At 37.5% G+C, this 17,275-nt stretch overlaps 3 long non-coding RNA genes across 3 annotated transcripts; 2 read left to right on the top strand and 1 right to left on the bottom strand.

Moving 5' to 3' along the window:
- Positions 1-201: 201 nt before the first annotated feature.
- Positions 202-2,176, bottom strand: LOC112589092 (uncharacterized). The gene is made up of 3 exons (XR_003113250.1): positions 1,980-2,176; positions 1,135-1,311; positions 202-521 (listed from the first exon to the last, which is right to left on the bottom strand). It is a non-coding gene; the product is annotated as an uncharacterized LOC112589092 (long non-coding RNA).
- Positions 2,177-3,136: 960 nt separating this feature from the next.
- On the top strand, positions 3,137-3,922 carry LOC112589083 (uncharacterized). Its single transcript, XR_003113234.1, has 3 exons — positions 3,137-3,335; positions 3,563-3,692; positions 3,875-3,922. It is a non-coding gene; the product is annotated as an uncharacterized LOC112589083 (long non-coding RNA).
- Positions 3,923-6,534: 2,612 nt separating this feature from the next.
- Positions 6,535-8,819, top strand: LOC112589093 (uncharacterized). The gene is made up of 3 exons (XR_003113251.1): positions 6,535-6,701; positions 6,910-6,971; positions 8,488-8,819. It is a non-coding gene; the product is annotated as an uncharacterized LOC112589093 (long non-coding RNA).
- The last annotated feature ends 8,456 nt before the right edge of the window (positions 8,820-17,275 follow it).

The following is a 17,275-nucleotide window of genomic DNA, read 5'->3' as shown; positions in this document are numbered from 1 at the left end:
TATCTAGATATGATACAACTGATATAAGTCGAAACGAGCAACAGTTTCAGTGCGAATAGAACTGATGAACTAGAGATATTCACGTTGTATGGCGATCTTTGAATGTTCCTTAGACATTCATTAATATAGAACAGCAAAATAGAGAGTATTTACTGCAAATTTATCAGTGTTAGAAAGGACCGATTACACATCCGCCCCTGCTCTCGTTGACGCTCGGTTCGAGTCGTGCAGTCTCGGTTTGGAGTCCCTGTCAACTACCCTTCTGGAGAAAGAGAGATGCAAAATCCAGGGACCACCCTTCGTCTCATCATCTTTTCGCGCTCATAGCTGGGCATATCTGGTCTGAGCCAGGCCTGGTCTCCTCTCCTCTGCCTCTCGAGGAATCGCCTGGAAAAGGTCCCTTTACCTCGACCCCTTTCCGCTCCCCACAAGCACCAAAGTCTCCCAATGACGTAGCTTCCGTTCCTTCTCCGTTCTAGAGCGACGTATTGATCGCCTCTCCGCTCCTGAAGCTGCGGAGGCTAACACCAGAGAGAAACGAAGAATGGAGAGAGAACGTGTCTACAGTGGAGGATGAGGGTTATGCCGTGGAGCGTGCCTTCGTCGAGGCTTAAGGACACGGAGGGAAACGGTGAAGTTAGCCTTGTATGCATGTACAACAGATAGAAAAAGTTAAGTAAGAAGGAAAAAGGATACGAAGTTCGCGAGGGAACGTTTAAAATAGCGAGGGAGGCGAATCACGATAAGATGAAGACAGACAAGCGGATAGCGATGAGCTGCTGTACGTATATCTCGCCAATAATATCACTTGCAGAAGTTGGATAAAGATAAGGAAGTAAGCATGAGCTCAGCTTAAAGTAACGCACAAATGAATTGTCTGATCTGACTAATTAAAAGAAATTCTTAATCTCCGGAACATAATATTTAGAAAAGTCTGAGATAGGTCTAGAAAGGGTAGACATTATTGCTGCATGGCTGCATGCATCATTGCTGTACGTTACAAAATAAAAGAGCGACGGAGGATAGCCAGGGATCCAACTCAATAAATCGCAAGCACGCCATTCGTCTCTCCGTAACATCATCCCCGTGTCATACGCCATTCAACTACGTTTCCTCTTGTCATTCTCTACTTACACGCAATATGTCTTCCTAGAGTTTGCCTGTGTTTCATCAGCGGGTAAGGCCGCAGTGTGGATATATGACTAACAGTACTATGTGATGTTCTCTGTACATCCTGATCATTTCAGACTTCCTTTTAGCAGGTCTTCGCCGAACACAACCAGTTTACACTTCATCTCGCCGACTAAATACCTGGACAGAGATTAATTATAGCTTAGTATTAGCGATAATAAGTGCGTGACGTAATTCGCGCATCGCATAATTCACGTATCGCAATTAATAATGGTATTAATATCTTTCATTCCCCGAGTGATAACTTAATCCCCATTACGCGAAATAATGAATGTGCCGCAGTCAATTTTTTCCACATTTACACGTTACTCTTTAGCATTAATTAAGTGGCATAAATGTTTGATAAAACGTTAAATTAACGCGTAAAGTATTGAAAACATGTTCGGTCATCGGGCGGTACGTCTGCGTTTACAGGCAAACCGTAATACAGTTCACGCAGTAGCTACGTATTTATTGATTAATTCACTAGAGGTCATTGCCATAAAAGACCGCTTGGTTCAGCGCGACAAAAGAGAGGTAATATATTGATGGATATAAATCCGACAATAAGAGTTTATGAAACATAACACGTACACTCGTACGACCGGAATATATACGATATGAAAAATACTGTGTAACCTGTGTATTGTAATAAAAAAATTAAATTAATCCATAGAGCGAATATCAGCTAACACAATGTGTGTAAATATACTAACTCATACAGCTAAAAAAATTAAAACTAAAATATAATATTCAAATGGCAGACATATTGGAATCCAATAGAGGAACTTTAGTGAAAAGGTAAATACCTTTTAGATTTGTGTTGCACAAACGTATCTCATTCGCGTCGCACTTGCACGTTCGGAAAGAAGCGTTGTCTTCGACTGGCACTACCTATCGTATCGTGGAATGTTTTAGAAGGAACGGACGTTCAAATGGCGTGCCTGGAATAATAATCTGGTAGCCAGTCGATTTCCTTTTGTATACTTCGACACGACAGCCGATCCGTATTTGGAACTCTCGAGAAATTCGAATCTGAAATTGGAGTTACCATAAAAGAATCGATACCATTTCATTCTGCGTAAATTGAATTGCTCTCCGTGATTGCTGCGTTACGTAGCATACAGCAATTGATACCTAGTAAAATATGAGCTTTTACGAAATTCTTAATACGTCCATATTGTGTAGCGAGTTGAATGCAATTAGAATCTTTATGAAATAAAACAGAGAATAATAAAAGTCAAATGCCGAGAGATCTAATGTGCATATATTAATAATATATTAATAATATGCACGTAAATATAAATTATAAATCGGAATGTTTCAATGTTTCAACCATTATTAAAAACCGTTATGCATATATAAAAAGTTAAAAATATAATACTCTCTCTTATTATCCTTTGGTTATATACATTTTTATTTTGATCGAAGTTTCTGCAATCATCTAATTGACGTCAACAGATTAAATCTTAACCCTAGTGTAAGAGGAGTGCAGTGTAAGAGCTTAAATATGATTAAGTTGATGTCATTAAGGTGAATTTGAAACCTTCTCCGATTCGCTATCCGCTTTATACGCAATATATTACCTCAATGTGTCGTTAACGAATTTCATTAATCAATCAAATAACATTAGTCATTTTTATGATTGTTAATAATATAATCATGCATCGCAAAACTAAGGTAATCGCATTTTGAAAATTTTTAACATTTTGTTCATCACAAGCAAAGCATCTAACGTAAAATCATAAATTTAGGAAATACCTGTAAATCACATTCGATTTTGGAAAAGTCATCTGGAAAACTCCAACACATAGCTAAAAAATAACAGTAGCTCGATGTAATCACGTCTCACGTGTCTGTTTTGCTATTCAAACAGAAATAACAAGGTTAGTCAACATTTTACCTAGTCTCGGCCAGAAAAGCGTTACAAGCTACATTAATGAAACCATAAATCACAACAGGAAGGACGAATAGAGGAAAGAGTTGAAACTTGAGTGACGTCCAGCCAGAGAACTCATTGCCGTTGTGATCCTGTCCATTCGTGAAGATCCGTGAAGAGGTTTCACGTAACTTGAAAGGCTGTGGTGGGTCAGAGAACGAAATGGGTTCAGCTTCTTCTGTAGGACGTTGACGCAGCTCCCGCGGGGCACTTTTGCGGATGAAGGGTCTACCTTATCTTACACTAGCAAGAGACGCTCCGCTTTGCTCTCTTATTTTTTTCACTCTTGACTTCTTAATCTTTGTATCTTTTTCCAATTTTTTATCAAACTTCTTATTTCTGCTTTTACTCACATTTACGATGTTAACGCATCAAATAAACAACAGATCAATTTATTTCCTGCTAACTTTCGTCTTTTTTGTTATCATTAAAGATTTTATTGTGTAATTGCAGAAACTCTTATGCGAACGACAATATTGAACTGTAAAACGTGTTTTGACAGACGCAAGGGAAGCGCAAAAGATGATCATTTGTCAAAGTAAAGTGGATGCAAACGTGAACACGTTATCATGGCTTTACCGAGGTAATCTATCGTGTGTCTCCTGCGTGATAGAAATTTTTAGGGGAATGAGATTGTAATTTGATAAAAAAAAAGTTCCGAAAGATTAGATCTAACGAGAGCATCAAAGTTTCATAGTTCCGTTTCGTAACTCTCTCGATATCGTATTGTAACCGATATACAATTTACAAAAGTTATTTTATAAGTTTCAGAGACAAAATATAACAACAATTTTTGTAAATGTAATGACGTTGGAAATTCTTTATAAAATGGTTTGATCCAAATGCCCATATATAGCGTGATTGCGCCATTTAATTAAAAATATGTTCAGAAAGGAGTAGAGAGATATATACAAAGGTAGCTATATACAAATCGCGATGTGTGTATGTGTATGTGTATGTGTGTGTGTGTGTGTGTGTATGTATGTATATAAAAGCATAGGCGGAGACGAGGGGTTGGCAGGCAGTCCAAAGCATTGAAGGGGGTTGGATCGTGATGGCAGGTGGTGGGCGAGGATGAGGGGAAAGGGAAGTTGCGATTCCATCTGCCAGCCTGTCATTCTGATACTACGTACAATGTCGGCAGTTCGCGGAGACGATCAATACATTGCAATCTATATAAAATGGCTGCAGTATTTGGAGCGCTGTGCATAAAACGCTTTTCCTCGTGGAGATGGAAAACGGATACCGCATACGTACGACAAATTAAGCAAGTACCTGTTGTAAATTACATACCTGTTAGACATTTTTTTCACTTCATTGTTATATATCCGAGAAAATTCTGTCGGCGTAACTTTATCATTAATTATAAATATGCACATGTAAAAAAAGCTTAAGAGATACGTGTAAACACACGAAGTATTTCAAAATCAAATACCAAAATATTGTCACTGCTTTCGTTTGTAAATTATTTGGTAGAAATACGCGTATAAAAGAATTCGATAATTTCGAAATATATTAATATCTTAATTAATTATAATTTTACAATATAATTGACATTACGTAAACATTATATAATATGACATTATATAAAATAAACATACGAACAAAATACACAGATACAGATGGACATATTTAATTCTTCTTATTAAATCATATCACAATATGATTCTAGATCTAAATTCCTATAACGCATTTAGATTGTGACTTGATAAATAGTTAATGTATACAAAGGATAACATATGTAATCTCTTACTCAATATAAATATAATATTCTATATACCGGAATAATAGACTCGAATAAATGAAATATTTTACGTTTAATTTATAAAAGGAAATAACTTAATTATAATATTTTTTATGGCAACGGAAAAATGCTCGAAAATAATTTTGTGCTAAATACACATACTAGCGTATTTAACTTAACTGCAGAAAGAAGACACACTATTACCGAGTTTGATTAAACAATCAAAATATATTACTCAAGCACAAGTGCTTAAAATGATATAACTCAGCAGAGATATATTTTTATATACGAAGATAATCAATGACGATAATAACTGAAGAATCTCTGTCGTGAAATCTCTACCGAGGAAAAAAGCACGATAAATTGGTGCAACAGCGTCATCTCTTGTACACTCTCTGACACTATTTTCTAAGGGCACCGACAGATGGCATTAACTACGTTACGAAGCTTATTCTTAAGCTTATTTCTTAATTTCTTAAGCAGTTAAAAATTTGTTGCTGTCAAATCCCAAAACTATATATTTTTTATGTATAGTCTTCTATACACTTATTCATAATATAATTTATAAATATATTACTTTTCGCGAATTTACGTTAAATAATTTTTAGTAGCAATAAAAACATTTATAATAATAATAATTTATCATAAAACATGTAATATATGTTTTAAGAATTTATAAAATTAATGTCATGAATTCATAAAATCAATATTATGAATTAAACATCCTTGTATATTGGAAAGATCATCTTTTTTTCATTTATAATTATAATTAAACTCTGTTTACCTCAAAATTAGAATATATCTCATATGTGATTGTATTACATTTATAGTTACATTTTCTTTTATAAATATATATATATATATTCACAACTCGATAAATACATTATTATTTCTAAAATTACATACTGATATTAAACAGAAAATCTCGATATAATTGAGCCATATTGCACGTGAAAATAACATATAATTAATTGGCGGTTAATTGTTCCGGTCGATAAAAATTCTCAGTAAAACGTAAAGAAAAAAGGAAAGTGATGATATTCTTCAGTTCAAGATACAAGCATGCCTGTATAGGATATAAGCCAAAATATAACTAATTAAGCTACCATGCAATAAAGGAGATCATTCTGAATCTGTGTTGTTGAAATCTATGGTCTCTCATCAAGAAAACCCGGCTTTAATGCCACCTAATAACAACCACCTATTAATTTAATTTGATGTGCAACAGACAATTCTGTTCTTTAAGATATCTACCTACATTCTTTATTAAATTCTCTCTCTCTCTCTCTCTCTCTCTCTCTCTCTCTCTCTCTCTCTTTCTTCACAAATTTCAAACATATCATGTTATTGAAAAATATCAATAGCAAATATATATATATATATGAAGAGATAGAGAAATTTCATTACATTATTAAATGCCAAATTACTCAAGTCATAGCGAATAATCATAATTTCACATTTGCACTAAATCACTTGCAATAATTATTCACAAAAAGCAGCAATATATTTTGTTCACATATAAACAATGGTCCCAAAGAAGAAAGGAGGAAAGTAGGAGAAAACAAAGTTTTCTCCTGTTGATATCACTGACAAAAGTGTACCGTAGACATATCTCGAAGTTTTATGACCAGAAAGAGAATCATGCTTCAGTAAATATTTTATGTATATAATACCTGTCTTCGTATAAAATATCTTATTTTCGAGGTTTCCTCGCGAAAAACGGCCAAGGTCCTCTCTTCATGATGCGCTCCAGGTGATGTTGACCGTTCGCCGATCAGCGGTGTTATGGTGCAGGAAAACGCCGAGGGGTAGTATCGCGGGGGAATGATTTATGACTTCGGGGACCAGGTAGGGCGCCATTCAGCACCAGGCTCGTTCTCTTCTTCCGCCACCTCTCCGACGCTCCCTCTCTCAGTCTGGTGACTTGCGATGTCAATGCGTTTTCAGTTGGCTTATTTGCGCAATAGGCGTAAGACGAATTTCTGAGTTTTCCGCGGATAAAGCTACGATTTCAATGTAACGCGCTATCCTTTTTGTGTTTTGTGCTACGTACAAGTTTGTGAAGCGCCCGATGACCGTACATCCGAAATTGAGCTACGCGACAATGGAGAAATTGCGGTGAGTCTCTCTTATTCGTTTGTGTTATACATATCTCGAAATATAAATTGTGAATTATTTTTGTATATTATCTATTGAATTGTTTATTTATGTGAATTATTTGTAAATTTTTAATTAATTATTTGTTATTTCATTATTTTTAAACGCGGCACACAAATTCTCTCTTTAATTATTACAAATGCGCAAATCCCTTTGCACTGCGAAAATAAAGAATCGCGATCAATTGTAACGTGTGAGCAGTGATTGAGCGATTAGCGCAAAGCGTCGCGCCGATGTTTGCGTAGATAATACGTATTACAACGTGAGACAAAGTGGAGATCTCCTCGGTCGAGACGTCAAATTCGATTGGCAACGGTACGGGGCCCTTCATCTGCGGCTCTCATTCGAGCAAAACGAAACGCCGGATATCGCGTTTCTGTAGGAAAGGCCGGCAGGAAATTAGCCCTCGGGAATCAGCCGCGGTATGGCGCGCACGGTCCGTAATATCTGGATACACGCGTGAATTTATGTAACTTAATTTGTAACACGCGGCATGAAGCTGCTCACGCCGACCCCGAGAAGTCAAAAAGGTAATAAGAGAACACTCAGGAGCTCGCATAAGTACCGCGCGCACGCACATGAGAGGAGGCTGGCCCGCGGAGAAGTGCGCGAGCAACGAGTGAAATAATGGTCAGACCGATGGGCAACTTTTTCACTTTGCATGTAATAACTGCAAGGTGCGAGCGAGACATAGAGGAAGAAAGACAGAGAGACACAGAGAGAGAGAGAGAGAGAGAGAGAGAGAGAGAGAGAGAGAGAGAGAGAGAGAGAGGGATGGATGGGGGCAGAAAAAGAGATAGAGAAACGGAGAAAGCGAGAGAACAAAATGCCTCCTATGCGCGCGGAGGAGCAGTTTAATAAAATCTCGTTGGCCTAATGACGAGAGCAGCTCCGGTAGTCGTCGGACGAGACAGGGGCGACGATGGGGAACGAGGGATGGACGGAGATAGTAGCAGACGGCGAATCCGTCGTGATGGTAGCCGGGTAGGGCAGCTCGGCGATGAGAAATACGAGGGGTTGGGACGAGAGAGATATCGCCTCTGTGTCGCATACGATGCTGCCGCGTTACTGATGTCTTCGGTCGCGATGCCTTGCAACGTGTTGTTTTTATGCACAGGCGTTCATCAGCGCTTTGATCCTCACCGCAAACACGTAATTAAAAGCTCGTAATTCGACCGCATGATGATATGCGTGGAAGAAAGATTGCGACAAAGAAGCGGGTAGGACGGACAGGAAAATGCACCGGTGAAAAATTTCCAAGAGCCGTGGCATTGACAGCTCGATCTGTTGTTGATTGAATGCAACAGCGTCGCAGCATTCGCGAATTATACATTCTTATTATTTCGCCATTCCTCTGCGTGTTACTATAAAATTAGACATTATTTGTATTATCTGTATCTATTGTATATAAATTTACTCTCTCACTTTGTATACCGCGGGAGGCGATTGCTCATACTCTTGTACCTTTTTCTTTTAGTTGCAAGTTCAGCGATATCCTGTCAGTTGTATTTATGCGAGTCACCTTATTCCCATAATTTTTCTTAACGAGTCCAAAAAAAGAACTCAACGTTATGCGTCAACCCGATACGTTGCACTAAAATCGTCCGGAAAACGAAAAAGTTGAAAGGAAAAGAGGGAAAAGACAGAGTCAAGGCATGGCAGCACAGTTACCCCGAACGATCATCAATCATCAAGAGCGAGACAATCGAATAGCGCAGCCAACCGTCGAACAGCTGTCTCTTCGGTAGGCTCTAACCGTACACGTTACACGTTGCTACAGCTATTTTACAAAATAGGAAGAGATTTTATAGAAAGTCGATCACGTAAATAATGTCGTCGTGTTTTATACTACGTACTGATATAAATAAAATTTGTTACGTAATAAAAAATTATATGTCTGATCATTCATAGAACAAGAAATATAAAGGCAATACGTAAGCGTAATACAACAAAAAAGAAAAAAACTCTTAAAATAACGATGATAATAAATAGAGGATTTAAAATAATGATGAAAACTTTTAACACTGCAAACACAACGTGAGAGAAGAATATAATTATGAAAAAATATGAAAAAATAAAGATTCTCTGTCGATTTACCTTGCAAATTTTTATAATTTATTTTGCAAGACGTTTCATACGTCGAAGCATTTTATCCATGCATTATATATCTCAACGAGCACGATCCTCCTCGCATCACATCACATCATATCAGAACGCTACCATCAGATGCCGACACCATCCTTGCATGTTTCCTATATTGCCTACTACGTTTCATAAATAACTTTCATATTGCAAAAAGTACAATTTCAATATTACATCCGATGGGCATGCCAATATTACTTCAGTGTATGATAGATAGACGGGCTATATTGTCTTTATAAAAAGCTAGCCGTTCCTTCTAGAAATATATACTGAATATTGCTTCCAAGAATATATTAGCTTCTCCGCTCGAGACAGCATAAACGCCGAACTGCTTCTAGTTTTCGATAATCCTGCGGAAAATAATAATATTATCATATTCAATTTATATGTTACAGTATATACAGTTATCTTTTCTTAAATTTCTCGATATTTATTTCACATTATACAACGCTTAGAAGAGAAAAATAGTATTTTATATATAGTGCAATATTGCAAAACGCATTTATACCATTTTAATTCTCTACGGAACTTTAAAAGTCTAAACATTCATTATTTTTAAAAGAAACGCCAAATGTTGAAATGTCACTCTTACTAAACGTTAAAAAGAGCACATAGGCAAAACATTCTTTAGTTTTCTTATTTAATAATATATCAAAAATTACATTAGATATTATTTTACAATTTGAAATGTGCATATGATATATATATCTATTGAGCGTATGCAAACATTCTTTTTATCTTTTTCTAAAATCTGAACTTAATTTCCAAAAAGATACATATATGTTCAATTATAAAAGATCTCCTTTTACTTGCTATGACCTTACGCCACCTTTCGGGCAAGGCACGGATCCCATTGCGCCAGAAACTTTACAATTTGAAAGTATCATGATAAATTTTTGATGAAAATATCATCGATAAATTTTCGATTATCGTATTTTAATAGAAAAATTTCTGCATACATCTACAATATTGTTTGGTAGACCGAGATAGAGTTGACTTGTAGACTCTATACACACACATACAAGTTATTCATCCCTGACCTGTATAAAATAGGTAGCATTCAGGATATCCAGGTATCTATGAAACGACCACAATTCAAAAGTTGCCGTCCTTTACCTTTCCACCCAGGTGTCCTGCTAACATAATTTGCTTGGAAACGGAAAGCAGGAAATAGCAGGATCGTACAGAAATTGAAAAATGAGCACAATAAGTCGAGCATCGCTTAACAAAAGCTCAAAGAACAAATGAGTCATTGTTCCAAATCTGTTTATATATAATTTTCTTGAGAAATTAAAGAAAGACAATTGCTGAATTCTAAATATTATTTTTGATACATGACTATCTTCATGAACATATTTATGTTATCCGAATAGTTAATCCTTGAGTTATAATAATAGCAGCAATAATAGAAAGAAAACAACAGAAGAGAATTCGATACGATTCCTCGTTAATTCTTTACTAACTGTACTAACAACGGTTCAGATCTCAATCAACGAATTTATGATCATTTCGGATATCTAAGCAACCATACCATAATTTTAATTTAATTTAATTTTACAGAACTTTCATAATTATCTTTCCTTTCAATTTGACAATTGCTATATTTTACTTTTCTTTTTACTCTTTGCACCAAAAGAAGAAAATAGTTGGATTAATCTAGCTCGCTAGAGTGGATAAACCTGACGCTAATAAGGTAGTTTACTGCGAAGGAATTTAGTTTACCGACCTATGGGACATTTCATATTAAAGCACATTTGTAGACGATAGATGGTACTGAAAAAGATAGTTCTCTCTCGACTACTATTTTTCTTTTCTGAAATTAATATCTGTGATTTCTTTTTCTTTAAATAACATGTATGTAAATGTATGAGTAAGATTAAATTGTGCTAATTGGATAGTATTACTATATGTAATTGCATTGTTCATATAAATTTAAATCCATAAATGAACCTAAAGCTCACTTTCTCTGACCATTCAATTATTTGATTAGTTTATTTATCCATGTGGTTAATCCACGAATGCAAATTGATTGGCTTTTAATAGTCCTCTAATTATTTATACAACGTAATCGATCAATACTGACATTATCTCAGGATTACAAATAGATACAGGGCATGCATAGTTTGAATATTGAAGCCTTATATTGAATTTCCACGGGAAGAATTAATGGTGCGCTCTATATTTACTTCCTAATACGTATGCTTTAACTGATCCATTCGCCATTGAAATTACAAATTGAAAACTATAATTATATGTTGTAATTGTATTTTAAACTACTACATTATTTATATTTTGTTATTCTGCATAAACGAGATACTTTAATAACATAATTAATGAGTCGTATATGCTTCATAACGTGTAATTTTCTCAAATACTCTTTACCGTGTATATAACTTTTGTGATATAATAAAAAAGTTTGCGCAACTTTTATTAATGTACAATTTTATTGCAATCATATTAATTGAAGGGTGTATACTAATACAGTTTGCACCAGAGGAAAACCATCGATTTAAGATTGATATCTCTCTAACACGATTATCAGCGAAGGCGTAGACGTAGCCAGTCAAAAGTAGCAAGCAGAGACGGGAGAGTTGTCACCCTTGTCTCTCTCCGAACAGCGTGAGATGTCAGCCATCTTGAATGATATATGGCGCCGGTTACGAGGTCGACTGAGCGGCGATCACTCAACGCTGAGCTCCGCGGCTTTTGGAGACATACGTCGTCGAGCCTCCCGCTCTATTTCTTTCCGACTTTCTACCTATTGCAGCTTGCGTTAATTATAACAACGCAGACTTTTTTCCGTACAAACGATTACGAATCGCATCAGATTATTTATCAATTTCAACAAATATTTTATTGAAAATGCCGAAACACTAATTGGTTTTGAGGTTATATCGTTTCGAGATTATAAACAATTCCAAAATAGTTTCAGCACATTAAGTCGCTATTGTCGACGAATGCAACGTCTGATCGATAACCGAGAGAACTAATTTAATAAACGATTAGAATACAACAGAATTTTTTCACAATTCCAAAGTGTCCATGCACGTGCACGTGCGCACATATCGGTGTGTGCGTGACGAAAAACGGTCACCGTTTCCATATGACGGGTCGTCAATGACAGTGGCCCGTAATCAATAACCGCATCAAGCTTACACACATTGCTCCACACGTTCCTCTCAAATCCTGAGCTATTCTGCTTCCTCCCTTTACCGTTATAGCCCCCTATCTGCGTATTTAATATGCAATACCCCATTTACCCCATTGAATACCCCACTGAATCCACTCGAGGGAGCTTTGCGACCCACATTTCACCCCATCCTACTTATCAACTTTTGCGTAAGATTCCTAATCCTGGAAGCTAAAGAGCGTAAGACATCTATGCGTGATCGGTTTGGATCAATGTACAAAGTCAACGTCTTTTGTTTTTCTTCCAATAACTCAATGAGCAATGCGTAACAAATGTGGAAACGCATAAACGAATTCGCTTGTTGAAACGACGACGCCGCAAATTTAATCCAATGATAATCCTTAATACCAAAACCACAGTGAACACCCGTGATTGTGAGCAAGCAACGGGGAAAAAGGGTAGTGAACTGAATTATACAAGCCATTGCAATTAATTAGCCTTAATACAAATTATGCGAAGAATCGCAATTATAAACGACCGTTCGTCGACGCTTCAAGAGCTCTTCAAGAGGAAAAGGAGAAGTCCTGAAGAAAAGAGAGCGAGAGAAAGAGCAGGTCATGGGAAATGTTGGAAGCAGTTTGCCGGTAACGCGGGGAAAGGAGCGAGGTCGTGAAGAGGGGGAGGGGGATGAAGGCGGGAGAGCGGACGAAGGATGAGTCCGGTTGCCGTTGGCGCGGAAGAAAAGAGAGTCACGAGATGCTGGATAGGTTTGTGGGACCTGCAGGAGAGTCGCGGGGCCGAGATGCGGTGGAAGCTGGGACGAGGAGCCGGTGGACAAAGCGAGGATGGTGGGAAGAAGAACGACGGGGTGCAATTGGGGTGGTGGTTTGCGCCGGAACGGAAAAGGGAGGTCGGGTGGGTGGCTGGAACACCGGAGGATCGAAAGAGAGGAGGGCTCGAGGCCGAAGGGAGAGAGGCAGGGGGAGGTGGCACGCGGATCCTCCCGAAGCGCCGCGCAATCCCGGGGGCCGCTTTAAATGAGTCAGCGTTTTTATGCCCGGCGATGTTGTCAAAGTGCAAACAGCGCCCGATAATATATCATCCGTTCCGCAAGCAACTCTCCGCGCTACCCTTGTACCTGGCAACGCGCTTGAAGGAAGGCACGCTGTAGGCATTGCACGATGAACGCCATCCATTGGCCACGTGTCTCCAAGCAGATACTGAGATCTGTGTAATTTGTGTAATAAGAAATATTCGTATATATAAAATATGACGTGCGGATTGGTTGTCGATAGTGACAGGCTACTAATTTTGTATTGAGCAAATTTTTACTGAAAGATCGATAACTTCTTGCGCGCGTGGAATAGATACGAGAATAAAAATACCATGAAAATACTTCGATAGAGCAAACAGATGAAATTTAAATGAATTTGAAGAAGATATGAGGAAAAGATGAAATCTACCGAATGCTTCGAAACATGATAATTATCAACATTTGGTCTTTAAAAAATATTGTTCTGTAGATTATGTCGAAATGTCAAACTAAATGGACTAAATGGATTCACTGATCGATAAATTTATCTAATGATCATCTCGTAGATCTTAAAGAGAGCCGTCGGAAAAAAGAAATAAAAGAAAAATGTAATTAAAAAACAACTAACTCGATACGAATGACAATACAAGCGCATAGTCGGATAAGAGAAGATATAGCTAAGAGGATGATGAAAGAGAAGATCCACGATGGCAAGGGTGGCTATGACGGGAGACGTCAACTAAGCTGACAAGGTTGCTTTTCCCGCTAAGGTACGGCGTAGGCGGAGGCATTCAACCCCGAAAGTCAAAATAACTTCCTAAACTTTAACCTCCAGAGTATAAAAGTGCTATGCCTTTTCTATCTGCTCGCGCGAATCTCGGCATCCTGCTTGAAGTTGACAGCTCTTCGTGGTTTCACCGAGGTAGCGCTGATAAAAACACGTCATATCCGTGAATAGTTTTTGCGCAAGACCAAGTTCCAATCTTCAGTAAAAACGATTCTCAACTCATCCTGCCGAATACCGTCGTTTTCTTCGATCTTAAGCGATGCGTTAACATGATCGGGTTAATCCGAATAAATCTAACGTTTGTAAAGCTATTAGATGGAAAACACTTTGAAATAATCAGTTATAAAATACAAATACGATTTAATGAAAAAAGACGGTAGAATATGTTATAAAACATTTTTAGATTCATGTTATAAAATAGTTGTGAAAATAGGTCACTAATATCTTCAATATAAGTTACGCTCACGTGCAATATTATTTTACTTTCTTATTGCCCGCGTTTCTGGTTAGGTTAGGTTAGGTTAGGTTAGGTTTATATTGGCGCGACTGTCCACTGAGTGACGCAAGTGGTAGCACTGGCGCGCAGTGGAAAAAGTTTCGTACTTTGTATCAGGCGCCATATATGCCTATCAGTAAGGTAACTTCAATCATACACCTGATTTCAAATTTCAACACATTTTCTCGATGCAATTTGGAACACAGCCGACAGTTCAAGGAGAGAACTTGTTTTTGATTAATGGTCAGAAGTTAAGTTCCCTTATCAGCTCATCAGTTGCGTTTCAAACTTTATTGAAAGTTGAAATCGTCCTAAAACCAAGTGTACATATGTATGTAAAATTGAAAATCATACTAAACGCTTGATAAATAAATATTAAGAGCGTATGATGTATGCAGTACATTACAAATATGTAATCATTTCTATCGAATATATGCTTTTCCACCAAACTAGGAAATCTAAAAAATATTATTCACTCACATACCTTCTAAAAACTTAATCAACCTGTGATAACAGTTTCCTATATTAACCCCTACTTTAACACATATTTTATATAATATTTTAAGGTCTTTCTTCAAACTCCGATTGTAATAGATAATAATCCAGCAGAATTGCCGACTGCAATTTTTGTGTATTTGTCGAAGATTAAATACTTGATTTAATAAACAAAAATTTTATAATTCTATGTATGTTAATAAAATAGAGCATATTTGAGTGACAACAATTTTGAATACATGTTGTAAAGAGAAAGAATGCGAGAATTCCTTACTAATTCCTTACTAATCTTAACAACCTACGATCTTTTATGTTCTATATTGACTCCGTTCTGTCAGATGAGTCAATCGTCGATTAGCTTAATTAGGAAAAAATCGCTTTAGGCAATCGATTATCTCTAATAATGTTTTAGGAATATTACCTTTGTATCTGGTAAATTCCAATGAATTCCAATGAAAGTGTGTGTTTGCATGTGTGGTGTGTGTGTGTGTGTGTGTGTGTGTGTGTGTGTGTATGAGTGTTTATATGTGTACACGCGTGCACATACACATATGTATGCAGTGCGTGAATATATCACATATATATTATATAATTCAATGCACCGTCTTAGGGAATTATATATGATCGTCTTAGGGAATTATATGCGACGCGTGCAACACGGACAAGTGAACGAAAATAGGACATCTCCGTTCCCGCCGTGTGCACCCTCACTCAGATTGCTTCTAAAGACATAATGTGGCCTCTTCAAGGATATACCAACCCGCGACGCTATTCGTCGTGTAACATATGCTTTTATCTAAATTAAACAGTGTCGGCGCGATTTTCATTTCCTGCCCTGAAGCCGCTGATGTTATCCGTAGGATAGCGCGTCGCGAGAGCGTTGCTAAGGGTCGGGAAAGGTTTACCCTCCTACTTCAACCGACCCTCCCTTTACTTCCCCCCCACCCGTTCTTCTTCCTGTCCTCCACCGCCTTACTCACCCGTCTCTGTATACCTATGCACGTTGTCTACTATCTCCCCATATTCTAACCAAGCCCTTCATACCCGTCTCTCCTTCTTCCTGATGTCAGCTCACTCGTTCTTGCGGTTAAAATATTTTCCTTCGTCCACCATCTCTGTTACTCTCTACAGCAATATGCGGCCCGATATCTCAGGGACTATTCACATACACACACACACACATACATACATACACACACCCCACGCAAAGTACGCTATAATTATCTATTATTACGTGCTTACAAATTTGGAGGTCGTTGGACCTCTGGAGGAGAAATATATACGTCACTATTGAATAATATTAAAGATATTTGATTATTAATCATGTACACATGCATGTATGCATGTCAGCTATATATCTCATGTATGTAGCCAGTAGCATCTAATTTATCCAAATTAAATGTAATCAACAATATACTTACCATCTAATTAACTTTTACTTGTGCACCATGATTATAGTCATAAATGTATATTGTCATAAATAACAATATTCTTATGTTATTTCTACATGCTTTTGTTGCATAAAAGATTCAGATAAAATTTTTCGTCGTACTTAATGACATATGCCTTTTTGCAATTAATTTTATGAGCTTCTAACTAAAATATCCCTAAATTGTAGCACGAATAAAACGATACGACGACACTGCGATAATTTTCAGTGGTGACGAAAAGGAAAAAGGTGTGGACGAGTGATAACGTTCAAAAAGTTGATTGCAAAAAAAGAATTAACAAAAGAAGCGAGAGGATTCTCTCTCGCTCTCTTTCTCTCTCTCTCCCCCCCTCCTTCGCCTCTCTCATTCTCTCTTCCTTGTCTTCTCTTCTCTTCCTACAGTGTAACTCACCCTCCTATTACTCGTTGGCCTTCTTTTTCTATCGCAACGATCTTTGTCTACGGAACAAGCAGGCGTAGAAAAAGAGGACGCTCAGACGACGAGGAAGCTTCGGTGAGGGGTGAATGTGGCCGAGAGTCGGAGGGTGTTCGCCCTTAGGGTGGGCGAGGAAGGTTGGAAAACCGGTGGCGCGGATCTGCAGACAGCTCTCTGGCGCGGATGGAGAATGGCTGATTCCGTGAGGAGAGAAAAGACGGAGAAGAAAGGAAGAAAAAGGAGAGAGCGCAGGAAAGAGACGCGAAATGGGCAAAAAGAGAATATAGAATCTCGCGATGGCGAAAGAGGAGGAGGAA

The sequence above is a fragment of the Harpegnathos saltator genome, unplaced genomic scaffold (assembly GCF_003227715.2).
Source record: "Harpegnathos saltator strain DR-91 unplaced genomic scaffold, Hsal_v8.6 scaffold4, whole genome shotgun sequence".
NCBI classification, from domain to species: Eukaryota; Metazoa; Arthropoda; class Insecta; order Hymenoptera; family Formicidae; genus Harpegnathos; species Harpegnathos saltator.
Note: the sequence above shows the minus strand (reverse complement) of the source record. Positions and strands in the feature narration are given on the sequence as shown.